Source organism: Rhinoderma darwinii, chromosome 5 (assembly GCF_050947455.1).
Source record: "Rhinoderma darwinii isolate aRhiDar2 chromosome 5, aRhiDar2.hap1, whole genome shotgun sequence".
In the NCBI taxonomy this organism is placed as follows: domain Eukaryota; kingdom Metazoa; phylum Chordata; class Amphibia; order Anura; family Rhinodermatidae; genus Rhinoderma; species Rhinoderma darwinii.
Window position 1 is genome coordinate 338,102,113 of NC_134691.1, and position 9,756 is coordinate 338,111,868.

Here is a 9,756-nt window from a genome sequence, read left to right on the forward strand (position 1 = left end):
TATATGTCTCTCCATGCGTATAGTCCTACTGAAGAGATTATTTCTTCCCTATCTAAGGGAGCAGGGGTGCAGTGATAAAAGAGGTGAGTCCATAAACTGATTAGCTGCAGAGTTATAAACTCCTCTAAATCATATAACTGTCTATACTCTCTGTGAGTGTTGAGCGCAGAAAGTCCAGCATATTTCTATGAGATACTGCTTCCCACTGCTTCATGTTTAAAAACTGACAGATAAAAATATATCACAAGCAGAGGAGACAGGCCGAAGCTGCATCACATAGTACACACTGAGCCTGCAGGGTGAGTACAGTAATTCTATGCCACTAATCTATGACAAACAGAAGGCAGGAGACAGGCTGAAGCTGCATCACATAGGACACACTAACAGTGTGAGTACAGAATTTCTATGCCATTACTCTATCACAAACAAAAGGCAGAGGAGACAGTCTGAAGCTGTATCACATAGGACACACTAACACTCTGCAGTGTGAGTGCAGCATTTCTATGCCATTAATCTATCACAAACAAAAGGCAGAGGAGACAGGCTGAAGCTGCATCAAATAGGACACACTGAGACTCTGCAGTGTGAGTGCAGAAGTTCTGTGTCACTAATCTATCACAAACAAGGCAGAGGAGACAGGCTGAAGCTGCATACCATAAGACACGCTGTGAGGCTGGGTTCACACAACCTATTTTCAGACGTAAACGAGGCGTATTATGCCTCGTTTTACATCTGAAAATAAGGCTACAATACGTCAGCAAACATCTGCCCATTCATTTGAATGGGTTTGCCGACGTACTGTGCAGACGACCTGTCATTTACGCGTCGTCGTTTGACAGCTGTCAAACGACGACGCGTAAAAATACAGCCTCGTCAAAAGAAGTGCAGGGCACTTCTTTCAGACGTAATTTGAGCCGTTCTTCATTGAACTCAATGAAGCACAGCTCAAAATTTACGGCTGTCAGAGAAGCCTCGCATAATACGAGGAGCAGCATTTACGTCTGAAACGAGGCAGCTGTTTTCTCCTGAAAACAGTCTGTCATTTCAGACGTAAATGCCTGCTACCGTGTGCACATACCCTTACTCTGCAGTGTGGATACAGTATTTCTATGTCACTAATCTATCACAAACAAAGCAGAGGAGACAGGCTGAAGCTGCATCACAAAGGACACACAGACTCTGCAGTGTGAGTACAGTAGTTTTATGTCACTAATCTGTCACAAAACAGAAGGCAGAAGAGACAGGCCGAAGCTGCATTACCTAGGACACACTGAGACTCTGCAGTGTGAGTACAGAAGTTCTAATGTCATTGATCTATCACTTTCGGCACTGAGGACGCAGAGCAGGTGCAGTGGGATGAGACTCTGCCCCCTCTGCAAAGTTAGAGGCATGATGGGAAATGTAGGCTGCATTACAGTAACCTTATCAGGCTAAGTTCACATCTCAATTTTACTCTACGCCTGACGTGCACGTTTTGACATGAGAAAACCGTGTCAAAATGTGTACCACAGCGCGCACATTGATTTCTATGGTCAGGACGGATGCCCTAATGGTGTAGTTTGTGCTTACGTTTTGTTTGCTTACGTTGTATCCTTTTTTATTCCATGTCCTGAAAAGCGAAGTCTACTACGCTTTTCAGTGCTTTTCCAAAACGTATACGTTTTTATTGGTATTGAAGTCAATGGCGACGTATGGAATATCAAACCCTATGTTTGCATACGTAAAACCTATACGTTTTTGTAACCTTATATGGGAAATCTTGACTTTACAGAGTTTGATTTTGCTAAAGAACAAAAAAAGTATACATTTTTATAAGTAAGAAAGGACACAAACGTATGCGAAATATACCACAAAAAACGTAAGCATATGTTACAAATGTATACGTTTTTATAACTTTAAAAACATATACGTCGTCGTATACCACAAACGTGTGCACAAAACGAGATGTGAACTGAGCCTTAGGCCCTGTGCACACGACCGTATTTTTTCCCTCCCGTAAATACTGGCGTAAATACGGGTCTTTTGTCACACGTTTTTAACCCGTATTTACAGACCCGGTTTCTCTGCTTCTCTTTACACATAGAGATATTGCACTGCACTAATCGGCAGCCCCTTCTCTCTATCCAGCACTGATCGGCAGCCTCTTCTCTCTATCCAGCTCTGATCGGCAGCCTCTTCTCTCTTTCAGTGCTGGATAGAGAGAAGGGGCAGCCCTTTCGGGCAAAGTTTCCGCAGCGATAGAAAGAAAAAGAAGTTCATACGCACCCCGGCCGTTGTCTTGGTGATTGGCTGTAGCGGTCACATGGGATGAAACGTTATCCCAGGAGGCCGGACTGGAGGAAGAAGCAGGGAGTTCTGTGTAAGTATAAACTTTTTTTGTTGCAGGTTTTTGAAGGAAACGTTACAAATCTATATTGTGAGTGCCGCGCATGGTACTCACTGTCCAGCGGTAGTCACTGTCCAGGGTGCTGAAACAGTTAATGCCGATATGTGCAGCCCCTTCTCTCTATCCAGCACTGATCGTTTAACTCTTTCAGCACCCTGGACAGTGACTACCGCTGGACAGTGAGTACCATGCGTAGCAACGCTCCCGTAATTACGGGTGCACACACGTAGCCACCCGTAATTACGGGAGCCCCATGGACTTCTATGGGACTGCTCGTGCCGTAATTACGGCCTGAAATAAGAAATAGGCCTGAAATAGCAAACGGGAAGGTACCCGTGGCCAATAGAAGTCTAAGGGCCCGTAATTACGGGCGTTTTTACGGTCGTGTGCATGGGGCCTTAGAGGGGAAAAATTAACCAAGATGGTAGACAGCCCATAAATTGCACATCAACTAAAACCGGTATACACAAGACATACACAGGAGCCTCCGCATTACCCTTTAATAATAGCCTATGCTGCACTATACAGGCAAACAAAATAGCTGGAGCGCTTCTTCAATAAGTAAATCACCTCCATGTTCCCTCTCCATATATGATGTGTATTAGACGATGAGATGTAGCTTTCGAGTATCTGTTGCGCAGAACTACAGAGGTCCCCGATCACTGGTCCTGTTACTCCTCTATAATCCCTCCTTTGTGTTCTGGTTTTGTGTTGTGCGTCGTCCTCGGTACATTAACCCTCTTTGTATCAGCGATAAATAGATTTTTAGTATTTTTGTAAAAAGCTCAAACCCTTGTGCTAATATTTACAGCAGAGAACTTCCCCGTGACATGTGGATATTGTCTTATTAACACGTCTTTTGTTATCCTCCAGAACAAAGTTGTCCAATCACGCACATACGGTGGAGGCAATGACAGCGCAACCATGTTAGTTGTGAAACTAGTGAGTTATATTTGTAAAAAGAGCATTCTAGATAAAATATTGTGATAATAATGCCAATAAATATCATTTTTATTTGCCATTTATTATTTATCTCTGAGTGATATTATATTAAAGGGGGGTCTTACTATCACAATCCTTGTAAATAAAAAAAAAACCTCACAGGTATGATGGATTCGGCTTCAAAAACCCCCGGTAGTCCGTTGTTATTTCTGGGAAAAGATGCAGCCAAATAGACATTCCCCCTGCAGCGGCCACTACAGGAGAAATGTAGTATTACATGAATGGCCAACCATGTAGAACATGCATGGGTCGGGTCCACCTGAGGATGAGACGTTCTTTGGTATCGGCTCAGGCTTATATACTGGTGACAACAGCTGTGTCCATGCCATCACCCACTAGTCTGCAGTAATTTGCAGTAGTTGCCGGTATCAGAGAAGGCTCACCGGACCTGATGATTTTATATTGACAATCCTTCGTTTAACACAGAGCCCCAGGACTGTTCTGAGATAATTTCTTTCATATTGCAAGTCCCTTGTTTGCCCCTCTTCCCCCCTTGTCTTACATGTTTTTTTTCTATCATGGAGTAGAATGGTTTCTACTCCTCTCCCGTCCTGCTGCCTGAGGGGGAGGGGCTTACAACAAGTCTGTGTAGCATATAGAGGCAGTCTGCAGTACAGCAGACAGGACAGAACTTCCTCTGACCATTCCCTGATCATGCGTTAGTCACCAAAACAGGAAGGTGAGAAGTTCCTGAGCAACTAATGCTTACTCAACCTAGAAAAAGAAATATACAATCTGCACTAGGTGATTATGTGGCCAGTGTCTTTCCAGAGCAACCTGTCTCGTATTTGGGACTCCTTCATGGCGTGTCTATGATTTCTGTCATTGTCTCCATCCATCGTATTGCTTGACATCTACGTACCCTTTATCCCATCCCAGCATAATAATCGTCTTCAATGAGCTAGGTCTTCTCATAAGACATCCAGAAGAAGATAAAGCTTCAGTCCGGTCATCTAAACTTCACAAAAAGGTGCAGCTTGTCTTGGTCCAGAATTAACTTCCAAAAGTCTTCAACTCTAATTCTTGCTTCTATAGACTCATAAGTTCCTCTGAAGATCTTCTCCAGGTCCTTCATCCTGGATCCACCCAGTAACAGTCATATTTCTTGACTGTTGAGTCCTTTACATACGCAAGAGTAGGGTTGCAAAAAGTTACATCTTATAAAGCAATCACCATGTAGTGTTGACCCAGAGGAAGGTGAAGACAAGCCCGTATGAGGTAGTTGCCAGTTGTCCTCAACATAATATAAAAATAATCCTTCCCGCCTTCAAATATGGATCACACCTCACAAAGATAGATGAATAGTCACAGGACGGAGGGGTCCGTCCATCATTCCTTCCCTCTACGGTCTCCAGGAACCAGAACCAGGAGACTAGCTTTCCATAAAGAATGGTTGGGGGGCAAATGGCTCCACCTTCTCTCAGCTAGTGGCCCTCATTTCTTATTTAGGGTCCCTCCAGCAGCAGACTTCAGGTATCAGGGCCCAGTAGATGTCTCTTATACATGAAGAGGTTTGCATCACTTACCTCAGTGCTTTTCTACCCGCCCCTCCCCCGCACAAGGGACAGCGCTGAGGCAACTCTGCTGAGCATACTCTAATCGTTTATTATGTTTCCAATGATTGACTCTGGACTGCGGTCTCTATGGTGCTTCTATAGTCCACACATTTTACGAAAGATTTCCATACAGCCGTAATTAGCCGGGTTTCTAAGAAGCTTTTGTGAGGTCCGTAAATGGCACCGAGGTGTTTACACAAGTCACACTGAGTTATTTATACTCTAATGGAGGAAAACTTCGCTCAGTGTTTCAAAGTGTAAACTACTGTACTGAGAGGGAACTGCATGAGAAGACCGTGCTACAGCCACAAACACTGACCACCAGTCAGGCACGGGAAGACGGCTCCAAGAGCCTCAGGCAACCCATCAATCTACTCCTTAGATGGAACCAGATGTTCTAGGTTGACCAATTTTTTCCTTTTGTGTTATATTTTGGACTATACAAGGGGTGGACACAGGGGCCCAGAGGGGGAGGGGGCCCACCAGTAGCTTCTGTTGTCCCTTCCCCCTGCTCACGCTCTTCTTGACTCTTTTATGAATTAAAAAGACACTGCATCATCTCAGTCAACCAATCACAGAGCCTTTATGATTGTCCGAGCTGCTCTGTTATTGGCTGACAGCTGATGATGCAGTATCTTCGTGTCTGAGTAGTCTATGGCCAAAGATGAGGGAACAAGCGGAAGAGGTTCTGGAGCCTTAAGTACAGAGGGTTACCTGTACAATACTACCCTAGGCCACCAGGGATGTTATCATTAATCTCTTCACCGCCCTAGACCACCAGGGATGTTATCATTAATCTCTTCACCACCCTAGACCACCAGGGATGTTATAATTAACCTCTTCACCACCCGAGACCACCAGGGATGTTATAATTAACCTCTTCACTGCCCTAGACCACCAGGGATGTTACCATAAATCTCTTCACCGCCCTAGACCATCAGGGATGTTATCATTAATCTCTTCACCTCCCTAGACCACCAAGGATGTTAACATTAACCTCTTCAGCACCATAGACCACCAAGGATGTTACAAAATAATCTCTTCACCACCTTAGACCACCAGGAATGTTACCATAAATCTCTTTACTGCACTAGACCACCAGGGATGTTATCGTTAATCTCTTCACCACTCTAGACCTCCAGGAATGTTACCCATAAACTCTTCACCGCCCTAGGCCACCAGGGATGTTACTATTAACCTCTTCACTTTCCTGGCCCATTGAGTGGTTACCCATCACTGGGGGGGAAATTAGGACTATCTGGCTGTTTTTTGTTGAAACATAACAGCAAAAAGGATTTTTTTTAGAAGATCTACGTTGCAGATATGCAGGCAGGAGGGAACACACACACTGTTTTTGCACAGGGCCCTCAGTTGTTTGTCCACCCTTGGACCATACCATATGGTATGATCTTCCAGTGACATTAATGTGTGACTGTCTATCTCATCAGTTATCTACATAGACCTGGTTGATTTCCATAGAGAGCATCAGTGGATCTGAATTTCCGTAAAACCAAAATGTGTTGATATTTCTGTTATGGCTTCTGTGTTTCGACCCACAGAGCAGGAGCTGGGCACATTGAGATATAGGTTTGTAGAAATAGATTCAGGGTAACATGTTATTTATTGATTTAAATTCCTTCTCACTGTCGGATACAAAGTCCAGTAGTCGGTCCTAATCAGTGATTGAAAGCCTTACCTGCATTAGCATGCACACAAAAATGTACACCGATGTAGGAAATGCTGTCAATCACTGAGTGGGACCGCCCACTGGACTCTTTACCCGACAGTGAGTAGGAATATAAATCAATAAATAACATGTTAACCCAAATTTATTCCCAAAAAACGATATCTTTATCTGCCCAGCTCATGCTCTGTAACATGCTGCCGGCTCCCTTTAAGATTGGAAATAAAATATAAAGAAATCTTCTTTCTTGATATCAATACATATCATCAGTTCAGTACAGGTTTAATTTCTCATGTAAATTTGACCAATTACTTAATTAATTATTTACCTAAGAATTTCAATTTTAAACATCTAAAGAAAATAAACAAAATAAAAGAAAAGATTTAATAAAAATAATAACGTTTATATAAGAATGAATCATTCCTGAATGATGAGTTAATTAGCCATTAGATAGATAGATAGATAGGTAGATAGATAGATAGATAGATAGATAGATAGATAGGTAGATAGATAGATAGATAGATAGATAGATAGATAGATAGATAGATAGATAGATAGATAGATAGATAGATAGATAGATAGATAGATAGATAGATAGATAGATAGATATGAGATAGATAGATAGATGCTGGAAGGAGAATTGTCTTGGAATAATGAGGCCTTGGTAGCATCCTTCTGGCATGGCCTAGCGCCTGAGATCAAAGACGAACTGGCTGCTCGAGATCTCCCAGCTGCCCTGGATGATCTGATTCAGCTGGCTAGCCGCGTGGACATAAGGCTCAGAGAGAGATCCCAAGAGATTCTTCAGGAGAGACGGCTTCCTAGACTGGCGCTCAACTTCCAGCAACCCCCCTTGCCCTGTTCTTCTGCTGCGTCCGAGGTCCCGATGCAGGTGGATCGGCTTAAACTGTCTGATCAGGAGAAACAGCGCAGGCGCACCTCTGGACTCTGTCTGTATTGCAGCCTCGCTGGCCATGTCGTGCGTCTGTGTCCCCAGAGGCCTAAGAAACCCCAATGTCTGGGATTGGTTGGAGAGACAACCCTGGGCGCTACTGCACTTGGTAGAGAATTCTCGTCCAAGCTGTTCATTCCTGTAACCATTGTCGATGGCGGGAGACCTCATCCAGTCTCTGCCTACCTGGACTCTGGCTCCGCAGCCAATTTCATCTGTCAAGACCTTGTGGATCTCCTTCAGTTGCCCACTGTTTTGCTGGAGAGACCATTGATCGTTGCCTCGGTAGATGGACTGCCTTTGCCTGACCCAGTATTGTCTGTGACCAAGCCGTTGAGACTCCAGGTGGGAGCTCTTCATTCCGAGCTGATCTCTCTGTATGTCCTGTCCAAGGCCGTCAACCCCGTGCTGCTGGGCTTGCCTTGGCTCCGTCTTCACGCCCCTGTCCTGAATTGGAACTCTGGAGAGGTTCTTCAGTGGGGCCCCAAGTGTCTAGACCGCTGTCTGGGTCATGTCCTTCCATCCCAGCCTTCTTCGCCTCAGTCATTGTCTGGGCTACCTCCTTGTTACTCTCAGTTCGCTGATGTCTTCGACAAAAAGGAGGCAGAGATATTGCCACCACATCGAGAATACGACTGTCCTATCGACTTGATTCCTGACTCTTCCCCTCCTCGCGGTAGAGTATACCCTCTTTCCTTGCCAGAGACCCAGTCTATGTCGGCCTACATTAAAGAGAATCTAGAGAGGGGCTTCATACGAAAGTCTTCATCCCCGGCCGGAGCCGGGTTTTTCTTTGTCAAAAAGAAGGATGGATCCCTTCGACCCTGTATTGACTACCGGGGTCTCAATCAGATCACGGTGAAGAACAGGTACCCCTTGCCGTTGATTTCTGAGCTCTTTGATCGTATACGGGGGCCGAAAAATTTTTCCAAGCTTGACCTGCGGGGGGCCTACAATCTAATCTGTATCCGTCAGGGAGACGAGTGGAAGACTGCCTTTAACACACGTGATGGACACTATGAATATTTGGTCATGCCCTTCGGCCTGTGTAACGCTCCCGCAGTATTTCAAGAATTTGTGAATGACATATTTCGTGACCTCCTCTATGTCTGTGTTGTGGTGTACCTCGATGATATCTTGATTTTTTCCCCAGATCTTGTGACTCATCAGGGCCATGTCCGCCAGGTGTTGCTTAGATTAAGAGAGAATCATCTCTACGCCAAGTTGGAGAAGTGTGTGTTCCAAGAAAAGTCTCTTCCCTTCCTGGGCTACATTATCTCTGATCAGGGTCTCAAGATGGATCCTGAGAAGGTCAAGGCTGTCCTGGAGTGGCCACGTCCCCAAGGCTTAAGGGCCATACAACGCTTCCTGGGATTCGCCAACTTCTACAGACTATTCATCCCCAACTTCTCTTCTCTGACAGCTCCCATCTCCACCCTTACTAAAAAGGGTATGAATGCCAAGGTATGGACTCCAGAGGCGGAGATCGCATTTGAAACCTTAAAGAAAGCCTTCATGTCTGCCTCCATTCTGCACCATCCTGATGTGTCTCTGCAGTTTTCGTTAGAGGTGGACGCCTCCTCTATTGGTGCCGGGGCTCTATTGTACCAGAGGGGTTCGAAAGGCAAGACGGTGGTATGTGGTTACTATCCAAACTGTTTTCTTCTGCAGAGCGCAACTACTCGATTGGGGACCGGGAGTTACTGGCCATCAAGATGGCTCTGCAGGAATGGAGACACCTACTGGAAGGCGCAGCTCATCCTATCCTGGTCTTCACCGACCACAAGAACTTGACCTATCTACAGACGGCTCAACGACTGAATCCTCGTCAAGCCAGATGGTCATTGTTTTTTGCACGGTTCCAGTTTGAACTCCACTACCGACCTGCCGACAAGAATGTGAGGGCCGATGCCTTGTCTAGGTCTTTTGAAACAGAGGACACTGTGGAGCCCCCACAGAATATTATCGATCCCTCCTGCATCTACCCTGTCAACCCTCTGCAGGTTAAAGGCATTCCCCCAGGAAAAACTTTCGTACGGCTGGCAGACAGAGGAAGAATCCTTCGCTGGGGTCACTGTTCCAAGCTGGCTGGACATGCGGGTGCCCGTAAGACCCGATACCTGATTGCCCGTCAGTTCTGGTGGCCCACGCTGCCCAAAGACGTCATAGACTTTGT